The sequence below is a fragment of the Mustela nigripes genome, chromosome 10 (assembly GCF_022355385.1).
Source record: "Mustela nigripes isolate SB6536 chromosome 10, MUSNIG.SB6536, whole genome shotgun sequence".
Classification (NCBI taxonomy): domain Eukaryota; kingdom Metazoa; phylum Chordata; class Mammalia; order Carnivora; family Mustelidae; genus Mustela; species Mustela nigripes.
In genome coordinates this window covers 28,868,620-28,878,926 of record NC_081566.1, presented here as the reverse complement: position 1 = coordinate 28,878,926, position 10,307 = coordinate 28,868,620, and positions in this window count along the sequence as shown.

The window sequence follows — 10,307 nt, the reverse complement described above, 5'->3', positions numbered from 1 at the left end:
GATGCTGGTACAGCCCCCAACTGATCTTGCTGTGTTTTCACTTCTGAGTCATTACCACAAACCCAAACCTCTTCTTCTTCTTCTTCTTCTTCTTTTTTTTTTGGAAAGAAAAAGCATCTCTTCCCAAACCCCTGGGGATGGTGTATGACTTGCGTGCTCACAGCTCTGGGAACAACTGGCACACCCAAAACAGCGTTCACGCCTGTCTGGCTGGCAGTTTGTAGGGTAATAAAATAAGTAATTTAGAAGCGGCAGAGAACTTGAACTGAAGCATAATTCCATTTGGTGCAGAGAGCCAAGCTGTTCTGCATAATTTGTCAACCAGCCAGTCCTCTGTGACTTGCTCCAGCCAACGGCCCCCACCTCCTCCCCATCTCTCCCTGGCTTCTTCTAATTCAATTCTACATGGCAGTGGTCCAGGCTCCCAGCGTCCCCAGTAAGGATGTTTTCTCCCCCAGCTGGGCCCACTGGTCCATTGTCTTTGCCAGAGGTTGACCTGGAATGAAAATTTTTGGCCTTTTGATCCCAGAAACTTGCTCCTGGAAGAAGTTCACATGGTTTTTGGGATCTTAAAATAACAATTTATGATTTCTCCTGATTCTGCGGGCTGTCACTTTGGTCACTCACAAGCTTGCGTTCCGCTGGGGTCTGCCTGTAGCTGGCACATCCATGGTGGCCTCTTACCCCTCCCCCCAACATGACCTTGAGCCATTCAGCACCTGCCTTGCATTTTCTCCAGCATGGTAGCTGGCTCGCAAGGAGGGACTTTCTAAAGGAGCAAGTCCCAGTTGGCAAGGGCTTGTGCAATAGCCTATTGGCCAAATCAGGACACGTGGCAGTCCGGGAACACACAGGCCACGGATCCTGGGAGGTGTGGGTCCTTGGGTCACCAATGCAACCTTCTACATGACTGGCTTCTGGGGACAGTGGCAGGGGGAGGAGCAACGAGCCTTAGGGCAGGCCACACAGGACTCCCAGAGGCAGGGCCCGTGGGTGACCAAGACCTTTCATGGGAGCTGCTCAGCAAGGAGTTGTCTGCTTTGTAAGATAACGGGTTTGTCTTGGGAAGCATCCAAAGAGACCCTTGACCCCCCCTCTTGGTGAGGATGGACTTAGTGAGCGTAAGCTCCTTTTAACTCAGTCTTTTTTTTTTTTTTTTAAGATTTTATTTATTTATTTGACAGAGAGAGATCACAAGTAGGCAGAGAAGCAGGAAGAGAGAGAGAGAGGAGGAAGCAGGCTCCCCGCAGAGCAGAGAGCCCAATGTGGGACTCGATCTCAGAACCCTGAGATCATGACCTGAGCCGAAGGCAGCGGCTTAACCCACTGAGCACCCAGGCGCCCCAACTCAGTCTTTTTAATGCCCTTGGTGGCAGACCAGGTTCATCGTCTCCCAGATAGCGGGTCTCCGGGCTGGGCTGCTCTCCAGGGGAGTGAGGGCGACAGGGATCCCAGTCTTCAGGTGAAAAATAGCTCAGGGATGGAGACCTTAGGGACTTGTCTCCGTGGACGCTGTTCGCACTGACTGATTGCCATGTCAAGGTGCATGGGTGGCCCTGGCTGTCCTGGTCAGCCCTGAGGGACCCAGAGAGAGAGGGGTGTCCAGAAACAGACCATGGGGGCTGCCAAAGGAGGGGGGCAAGCCCAGGAGGGTTTGCCACTAGCAGAGGTGAGGGGGGTGGGGGTAGGGGAGGGTCCCGCATCAGCTTCAGCAACACCCGCGGATCTGCTCCTCGAGTCTGAGGTACTGTTTTGGAGGGTTTGGCCTACTCGCCCAGGAGTGGCTCCAAGTCTACCTAGAGGTGGTGTGAGGCCTGCGGGGGACAGAGCCCACACCAGGGATGTCCCTGGAGCACTGAGGGAGAGGTGAGACGGCCCGCTAGATCTGATGGGGTCTGCCCCTACAGCACAGCACAAGACCACCCCCCTCACGGCTGGTTGAGGAAAGCAGATCCCACCAAACGACCCCTTTCCACCTCAAGACAGGCTGCAGCCCCGTGCTAGTCCCTCTCCTCTCTGGAGCCGCAAAGAGTTTCTCTCCTGGTGGTGATGTGACCGAGGAGGGCTCCTGCCTTTTGCCAGAAGCGTTTGGCTGGAGGCTATCTTCAGTTCCCTGCCACAAGGGCCTCATGACATAGCCTGGGGCTTCATCAAGGCTGCAGGGGGAGCTTTTCACCTCAGGGAGGGCCCAGACCTCCTGGAAGGGCTTTCACCTGATTAGGTCAGCCCCATCCTGGTCCACCTTCCTTTACAGTAACTCAAAATCAACAGATTTGGAACCTTAATTACATCTGAAAAAAATCACTCTAAGGTTGCCATATTCTGTTGGCTAAAGACAGTCACATGTCCCACCCAGGCTCAGAGGAAGGGTGTGAGGGGGATGGAAATCATGGCGACCATCCAGGCTGCATCCTTTACCAGGAAACCCCCAGGCTCCAGGCCCCTAATCCCTTCCCCTAATCCCCTAATCCCCTAATGCTTCCCGCCTTCCTCCCCATGCCTAGCTCTTCCAGATTGCTCTTCTCAGCTGTTAGTCAAAGACTTCTTTCCATCATGCCCAACTCGGGCTTCCTAAACCAAATGTCTGATGAGGTAAATGTCCGGATCAAAGATATAGGTCCTCCAGAGGGGACTCTGCCTCCTCTTTGGAGCCTCTGCCTTATTCATACAAAGAGGTAACCAGCGGCGCACATTTTAAGATTTTATTATTTATTTATTTTAAAGGTTTTTATTTATTTATTTTAGATAGAAAGAGAGGCAGGGGGTGGGGAGAGGGGGAGAATCCTAGGCAGACACCAGGCTGAGTGCAGAGCCCAACGTGGGGCTTGATCTCACAACCCAGAGATAACCACCTGAGTCAAAACCAAGAGTTGGACACTCAACCGACTGAGCCACCCAGGCTCCCCTGAGATTTTATTTTTAAGTAATCTCTCTTCCCAATGTGGGACTTGAACTCATGTCCCTGAGGTCAAGAGTTGCATGCTCTGTGGACTGAGCAGCCAGCTGTCCCCAGCGGTGCCCGTTTTAGGGAGCCATGACTTGTGAGCTCTAAAAACAGTTCATTTGGATGCTGAGATCACTCTTAATCACTCTGCTTAGATGACCACCTACTTTGTTACTCTGTGGGGTCATCTCTGGGGGCACGTGTTCCTCCCACCACCACCCCAGAGGACAACTGGCTGATAAATCATCCATTCTCTGTGTGTCTGTGCTTCGAGAATGAGATGACCAGCCGCTACCAAGGGACCTGTCCCAGCCTGCTCTGTAATGTGTTAGCAATGACTGCCATAATACTCACCTACACATGAACGACTCAGTTTTCTACCTTCCTGTGTATGGAAACACCCACTCCTCCCCTCCTTGTTTCTTGCCTGTGTGTGTCCTTTTCTACTCACGCAGAACACCTACATCCGACACTGCTGGTCCCTGAATGTGTGCAGGTCCCCCCCACACCCTGCAGTTCCATGACACCCGCTGTGTATCCTACAGTGTGGCTCCATTCTGATGCTGTCGACCCGGAGATGGCGTCAGACCCCGCCAGGCTCAGCCCCATGAGACGGCCCCTGCCCCCCCACCCCCACATCTGCTTCAGACATATTGCAGGTCCTGGCTGTCACCTGGGCTTTGCTAGAGCGGTTCATAGAACTCAGGAAACACATTCACCAGTTTATTGAAGGATATAAAAGGTACAGAGGAACCACCAGACACAGGGATGTGTTGGGCGAGGTCTGGCGGGGTCCTGAATGCAGGAGTTTGCGTCCTGGTGGTGTTGGGGCATGTCCCCTCCCCTGCGGACATGTTCCACTGCCTGGAAACTCTCCATACCATGTACTATTGGGGTCTCACGGAGGCCTCACTCTGTAACTTCGTTTCCAGCTCCTCTCCCTTCTCCAGAGAATGAGGAGGGCTGAACATTCCAATCTTCTAATCATGGCTTGATTTTTCCGGTGACCGTCCCCGCCCAGGAACCCACGCAGAGTCGCCTCATTCAAACAAGAGACACTCCTGTCACCCAGGCTGTTGACAAGGGTTTCAGGAGCTCTATGTCAGGAATGGAGGTCACCATTCCTAGTGTTCTTATCACAGGAGCCCTGTTCCAGGAAATGGGGCAGAGACCAATGTATATTTATTTTCTATGACCTCACAGTACCATTTCCAGAGCACTTACTATGTGCCAGGCATTGTACCGAGTTCTTTCCAGGACATCGTCATGTTGATGTTATAAGGTAGGTACTGTTGTTGTCCCATTTTACAGGTATGGAAACTGAGTCCCTGAGAGCCTCAGTCTCTGGCTCAGAGTCACGTCGTTGGCGAGAGGCAGAAGCAGGCTTGCCCCTCTGAGGACTCCGCTCTTCATGGGCCCAAGCACCTGCTGTCCTGGCTTTCGAATGTGTGGGTGCCCAGCATGCCTCTATGGGGTGCAGCCACACAGGCTTTCTGGGGGGCTCTGGGAAGGTGTGGGTGGCATGCCCGAGGGCCTTTTGGAGGGCCATTGTGGCACGGCAGTTCCTGTGGCCCCCAGGAGCCTTGGAGGTGCTGACATAAGATTTGACTGTTGGGCACCTGGGTGGCTCAGTAGGTTAAAGCCTCTGCCTTCGGCTCAGGTCATGATCTCAGGGTCCTGTGATCGAGTCCCACATGGTACTTTCTGCTCAGCAGGGAGCCTGCTTCCTCCTCCTCTCTCTCTCTGCCTGCCTCTCTGCCTACTTGTGATCTGTCAAATAAATAAATAAAATCTTTAAAAAAATTAAAAAAAAATAAGATTTGACTGTTTAAGAGGGAAAAACCAACCCGTGCCCAGGATCTAAATACCAGGAGAGACCAATGTGTGGTGGCTACAGGAACAACACCACTTCGTGTCCCCGTGTGTCCCGTGCCCCTGGCCTAGCCCTGCCTTTGCCCATTGGGGTGCTGGGAGCCGGGCTGGAGGGCTTGCTGCTGGAAGGGCCACCAGGCCAGGCCATCCAGTTTTAGGGCCAAAGGAAGTTCAGCTGACAGACTTGGAAACAGGTCAGGAAGAAGCCACGGGGTCTCTGCACGACCCAGCTTCGGAGATGTGAGGTGGCCCAGGACTGCTGGTACCTGCCTGCCAGGCTGTCGTGGGTGGGGGGCTTTGTGATTGATTGCTTTTCTTTGTTTCATTTTCCAGGTCTTTCTTTTGTTTCTTTCTTCCTTCCCTTTTACTGAATCCCAGGACAGTTACCATACAAAGAGGATTCCACAAGTCTCTACCTTACACAGTGTTCATCAGGACAGGTGCACTCCCCACCACCTGGGCTATCCTGCCGCCTTCTTAGTTCAATGTTAGCGTCATGAACGTGACCATGCACGAGCCCCCTAGTACCTGCCCTGGCATGGATTACCTTCAGGGTTCAAGGCAAGCTCTCTTTCCCTCTGTTTCCCTCTCTCAAACCCACCCCTCTCCTTTCTTCTCCCTGGTTTCCCTCTTCCTCTAGCGACTCATCAGCTCTAGGATACCTACTGCTTCCGAGAAGACATCAGTGGCTTGGGGGATGCCAGGAAGCTGGATGAGAAAATTGCATGTGGATTGTGGATTCAATTCAACATATGAATTGATTGGTGCCTGCACTAGTGGGCGAAGGCAATTCACACAGATTGAACACCCAAGATGTGCAGCCTCTGTGCATCGCCCGGGTGTGGGGGTGTTGCAGGGAAGAGGGTGGGAGAGAGGGACGCCTGGGTGGCTCAGTTGGTTAAGCAGCTGCCTTCGGCTCAGGTCATGATCCCAGCGTCCTGGGATCGAGTCCCACATCCGGCTCCTTGCTCAGCAGGGAGCCTGCTTCTCCCTCTGCCTCTGCCTGCCATTCTGTCTGCCTGTGCTGCTCTCTCCCCCTCTCTCTCTCTGATAAATAAATAAAATCTTAAAAAAAAAAAAAAAAGAGGGTGGGGGAGAAGGCTCCAGAAGCCCAGGCTGGACTGCAAGGAGCCTCACAGGAGTGTGGGACGAATGGTCAGCGTGCCCTGCCTCAACCGAGTGGCCTCGTGCCAACCTTCCTGGGGCTTCTGGAGAGGGAGAAGGGAGGGAGACTGATTTTCAGCTTTCGGAACATCTTCTCATCGGTCCTCGCAGCCACCCCTCCCCCACTTTGGGTCCCCACTCTCATGACCCCCGCTGCCTGTGGTCCCCTTCTGTTTGGTTGGGAATAGCTCAGACGAAATGCAGTTACCAGACTGTGTAGGTGACCCACAGCTCTTGGAAAGCCCTAGCCTCTCTGGCCTCTATACCCAAGTGGACGGAGAAAATTATTACCCTAGACCTGGAAAGGGAGGGACTTTCCTGACTGGGAGGAGGAACCCTCTGCAGGAGTCTTGTCCCCCTTGGAGAACTTTCTCTCTGTGACTTTCAGGGTATGGACATTTGGCTCAAGGCCAGAGGTCCATTAGGCTCCCACAGCCTCAGCCTTGGGGGGAAGAGGACAGCAGGGGTCCTGTCATCCGTGGCCAGGGCCTGGCCAGGAAGCCCCTAGTGGAGAAGAGGTAGGGTCTTCTGAGGTCACCTCATTGTCCCTGTTAGTCACTTTGCTTTATTGGCTGCATCTTCATCTGTAATTACAGGAAACGCAAACCTCATCCCCACCAGAGACAATCAGGAGAGCCGATTAATAGATTGATTATGGATAAATTAGCGGGCCGAGTGAGGTGGGCCTGCCACATCTGGAGGGAGGACAGAACGAGTGCCAGAGGCAGAGAGGGGGCTGGGGGGCGGGAGAGGGGGGCAGCGGGACTCCCGTGCGGGAGGGGTGGGCCCACGGCAGGTGGGAAGCCAGTGCCAGTGGCAAGGGATGGAAGAAGTGGGGGGAGATGGGAACTTGGGAGGGGAGAGAGGCAGCACACAGACGGAGAGGCTGCAGGGAGGGAGGGTTGGGGGGCACGGGTTCCCACTGGCATAGCTGCTGGGGGAGGGGTTGCTGTGTGCGCTGTGTGCCCCCACACCCCCCAAAGGGCTCCTCCTCACCCACAGTGGCAGGCTCACCATTTCCCACCAGGATAAAGGTTCCCAGTCCCCCCTCGGCATTGGACGAGGCCCCGTGACAGTTTCTGCCCAGTGGACACCAGGGGAGGAGGTGGGTGCACAGCCTGGGAGCACCTTCCAAAGGAGAGAGTGCACTCTTTCTGGGCCCCGCAGATAAGAGGACACCCCAGGAATGACACAGTGTCAAGACGGAAGGAACCCGACCCCCCGACTCAGTGGGCACCACATGAGCCTCGCCGGTCCTGGTGACTTGGGGGCCCCGAGCTACCTCACTGACCTGAGATTTGACGCACTAGAGAAAGAAACCAACCTCTCAGTGAGGCAAGTCTGAGGCTGCATCGTGGACCTGCAGCCCAACCACATCTAGCTCAGCACTATCTATGCAAACCTCTCAGGCAGCGGAGAATGGCCTCTGTCTATGCTATCCAGTATGGCAGCCACTGGGCCCATGTGGCCACAGAGCCCTTAGAACGTGGCCGGCGCAGCTGGGGATCCAAATGGTAAGTTTACTGAACTTTCATTAATTTAACTTTACTTTGACACAGGGGGCTAAGGGCTACCGTACTGAGCAGTATGCGACTACTTCATACCACTAGTAGTGTTACACAGTATGACTACTACGTGCTACTACACTGTACTACCAGTAGTATTAGATGCTGTGACTACTACACGGTACTACATAGTACTAGTACCACTGCATAGGATGACTACTACCTACTACCACAACATGTTACTATTATGTACTACCACACACTGCTACTAGATATTACTATTGCCACATACTATTACTACATGCTACTTCTAGTAGTACCAGCAGCTCTTACCTAGTACTACTGCATATTACTACACATCACTCCTACACAGTGCTACCACATACTACTGCTATGACATTCTACCGTCACATGCTAGTATTTCATACTACTACATGCTATGACATAACCATACACCACTACATACTACTACTGTTGCTGCTACTGCTACATAACAGCACTACTACTACCACACGCTACTACTACATACTACTAGACACTAGGTACTATTACTATGGCTGCTACCTACAACTGCTGTTGCTACTACTACCTACTACTAGCACATACTACTACTATCTACTATTCTATACTCTTGGTACTACTACATATTCCTACTACTACCTACTACTGCGCCGCTGCTACTATATACCAATAGTACTACTACTATATTGTTATATACTACCATGATGATGGCATATTATTACTAGGGCTACTATGGCTGCTGCTACTACTGCATACCACCAGCACTCCTAAATACTACTACTATATGCTATTCTATACTATATACTATTACTACTACTATGATACATTACTAGTACTACCTACTACGGCTGCTGCTATGACTATATGCTACTATTATATGCTATTCTATACTATATTCTATACTATACACTATTACTATATACTATTATATATTACAAATAATATGACGATGATATATTATTACTATGACCTACTAGGGCTGCTGGCTACTACATGTCCCAGGTGTGCTCCTGGCTGCCTGGTTCCCTCCAAGGACAACCCCTGTGGCGCGCAAGCTGGTAGTGCCCTGTGCAGGGAGAAGGCTGCTAGGGCAGCCCTCCTCGCCTCCCAATGAGGTGGGGAATTTGGCTGATGCTACTGCGTGCGGGGCTCTGGGAGTCCTGGGTTCTTTAGATAATGTCAATCTGCCCGATTTCAGGAGCTTCCAGATCGGGAAGGCTTTTGTTGGCTCTCCTGTTTTCTCTCTTGACAGCGTTTCACGTTTTTCTTGGGGACTGGTCTGCAGCTGCAGCTTTACCAACTGTAGAACAATGTGAAGCTGTTTGCATAAGAAGCAGGACTTGCCAAGGTAAAGCTCCAGCTCCCAGCAGTGGCTGTCCTGGGACTCTTCAATAGACAGCGGTCTCCTCCCTGTCACCGCAGGAGTTCCTGGTAACTACTGTTTTTCTCAGTTCACTGAGACTGAATTCAGTGCGGTGATGACTCTCCCCTCGTGCTTAAACCCCGGGTGGGGCAAGAGGCAGGATGGTTTCCCAGTGGGCCCGGCGCTTGCCAGGGTCCCGGGTCTTTCCCCCATAGACAGAATCACACCCAAGCTCAGCTTCCTGCAGGGTGTTTAGTTAGCTCTGCCACCATCACCTGTGTCGGTGGGGGCGACTTCCTGAGAGCACTAGCTTTCCAAATACCTCTGTAAGTAGCTGGTGTCCAAATCAAGACAGCCTGGTCTGATTATTGTTCCGCTGCCCACATTACCATCAGGCCTACTGTATTCATTTACAAAAGGATGCCCATAGTCCACTCTGAGTCCAGGAGAGCTCTCTGGCTCCTGTGCCTCTCGTTGGGATTTTGAGAGCACGGGGACCCATGCCGTCACTTCTCTTACTGCCCTTGGCCTTGTAAACTTTCTTTCCCTCATCATGTTCCTCTGCAAACACTATAGCATTGTGGCTTTTGGGGAGCAGTGGGGAGGGCAGACCATTGTTTGGGGGAAGGAGACTGAGAAGTCCCGTTCACAGAGGGAGAAGGGAAACAACACTCCTATTCTAACTTGTGGTCTAAGTCCACACTCCCAATCTTCTGGAGCAGGAAGGTGGCTGTGGCCATTCCCATTACACAGACTGGTAAATGGAGGCACAGGGAGATGATGTGCTCTGACCAAGATCACCCACCCAGCTGGGTAGCAGTGGTGTGAGATGTCAGGACAAGCAGGCTGGGCTCTGTCTTTACGATTTCATAGGGGTATGTTACTTCTGGGAAAGGCAACCAGTGGAGGCCAGCATGTGGAAGGAAGTCTAAACACGTGGCTCCTGTAGGTCAAGCTCAGTGACTGGAAAGGTTAGTTACCCAGAAGCTCACTTTCTGTCATTCAGAGTACATTGCGGTGACTACAGCCATTTGTCTAGCACGCATCCCCATGCCCCTGTCTGGCTGCATTTCCACCCAAACCTTGAGGTTGGCAGAGGCGATCAGTTCCAGAATCCCCCTCATCACAGGCCTGGTCAAACTGAGTACTCGGCCACAGTACCCTGGCAACAGTGGCCGATCTAAGAGGACCCTGGGAGAGAAAGCCGTGTCCTGCCGGGCTCACTTGGGAAGATGTGAGTCTGGGCTGTTCAGAGCCTGTCTTCCTCCCCACCCAGGGAGAACCAGTCAACAGAATGAAGCCACACATGGAGGCCGGCTCGCTGAGATGGAGTTTGAGAGAGACACAGAAAGAGTCAGACAGAGAGGTGTTCGTTGATTAGATGACTCTCTGACATTATTTCAGCCCATTGTATCAGCTGGGGTCGAGAAGAGAAGCA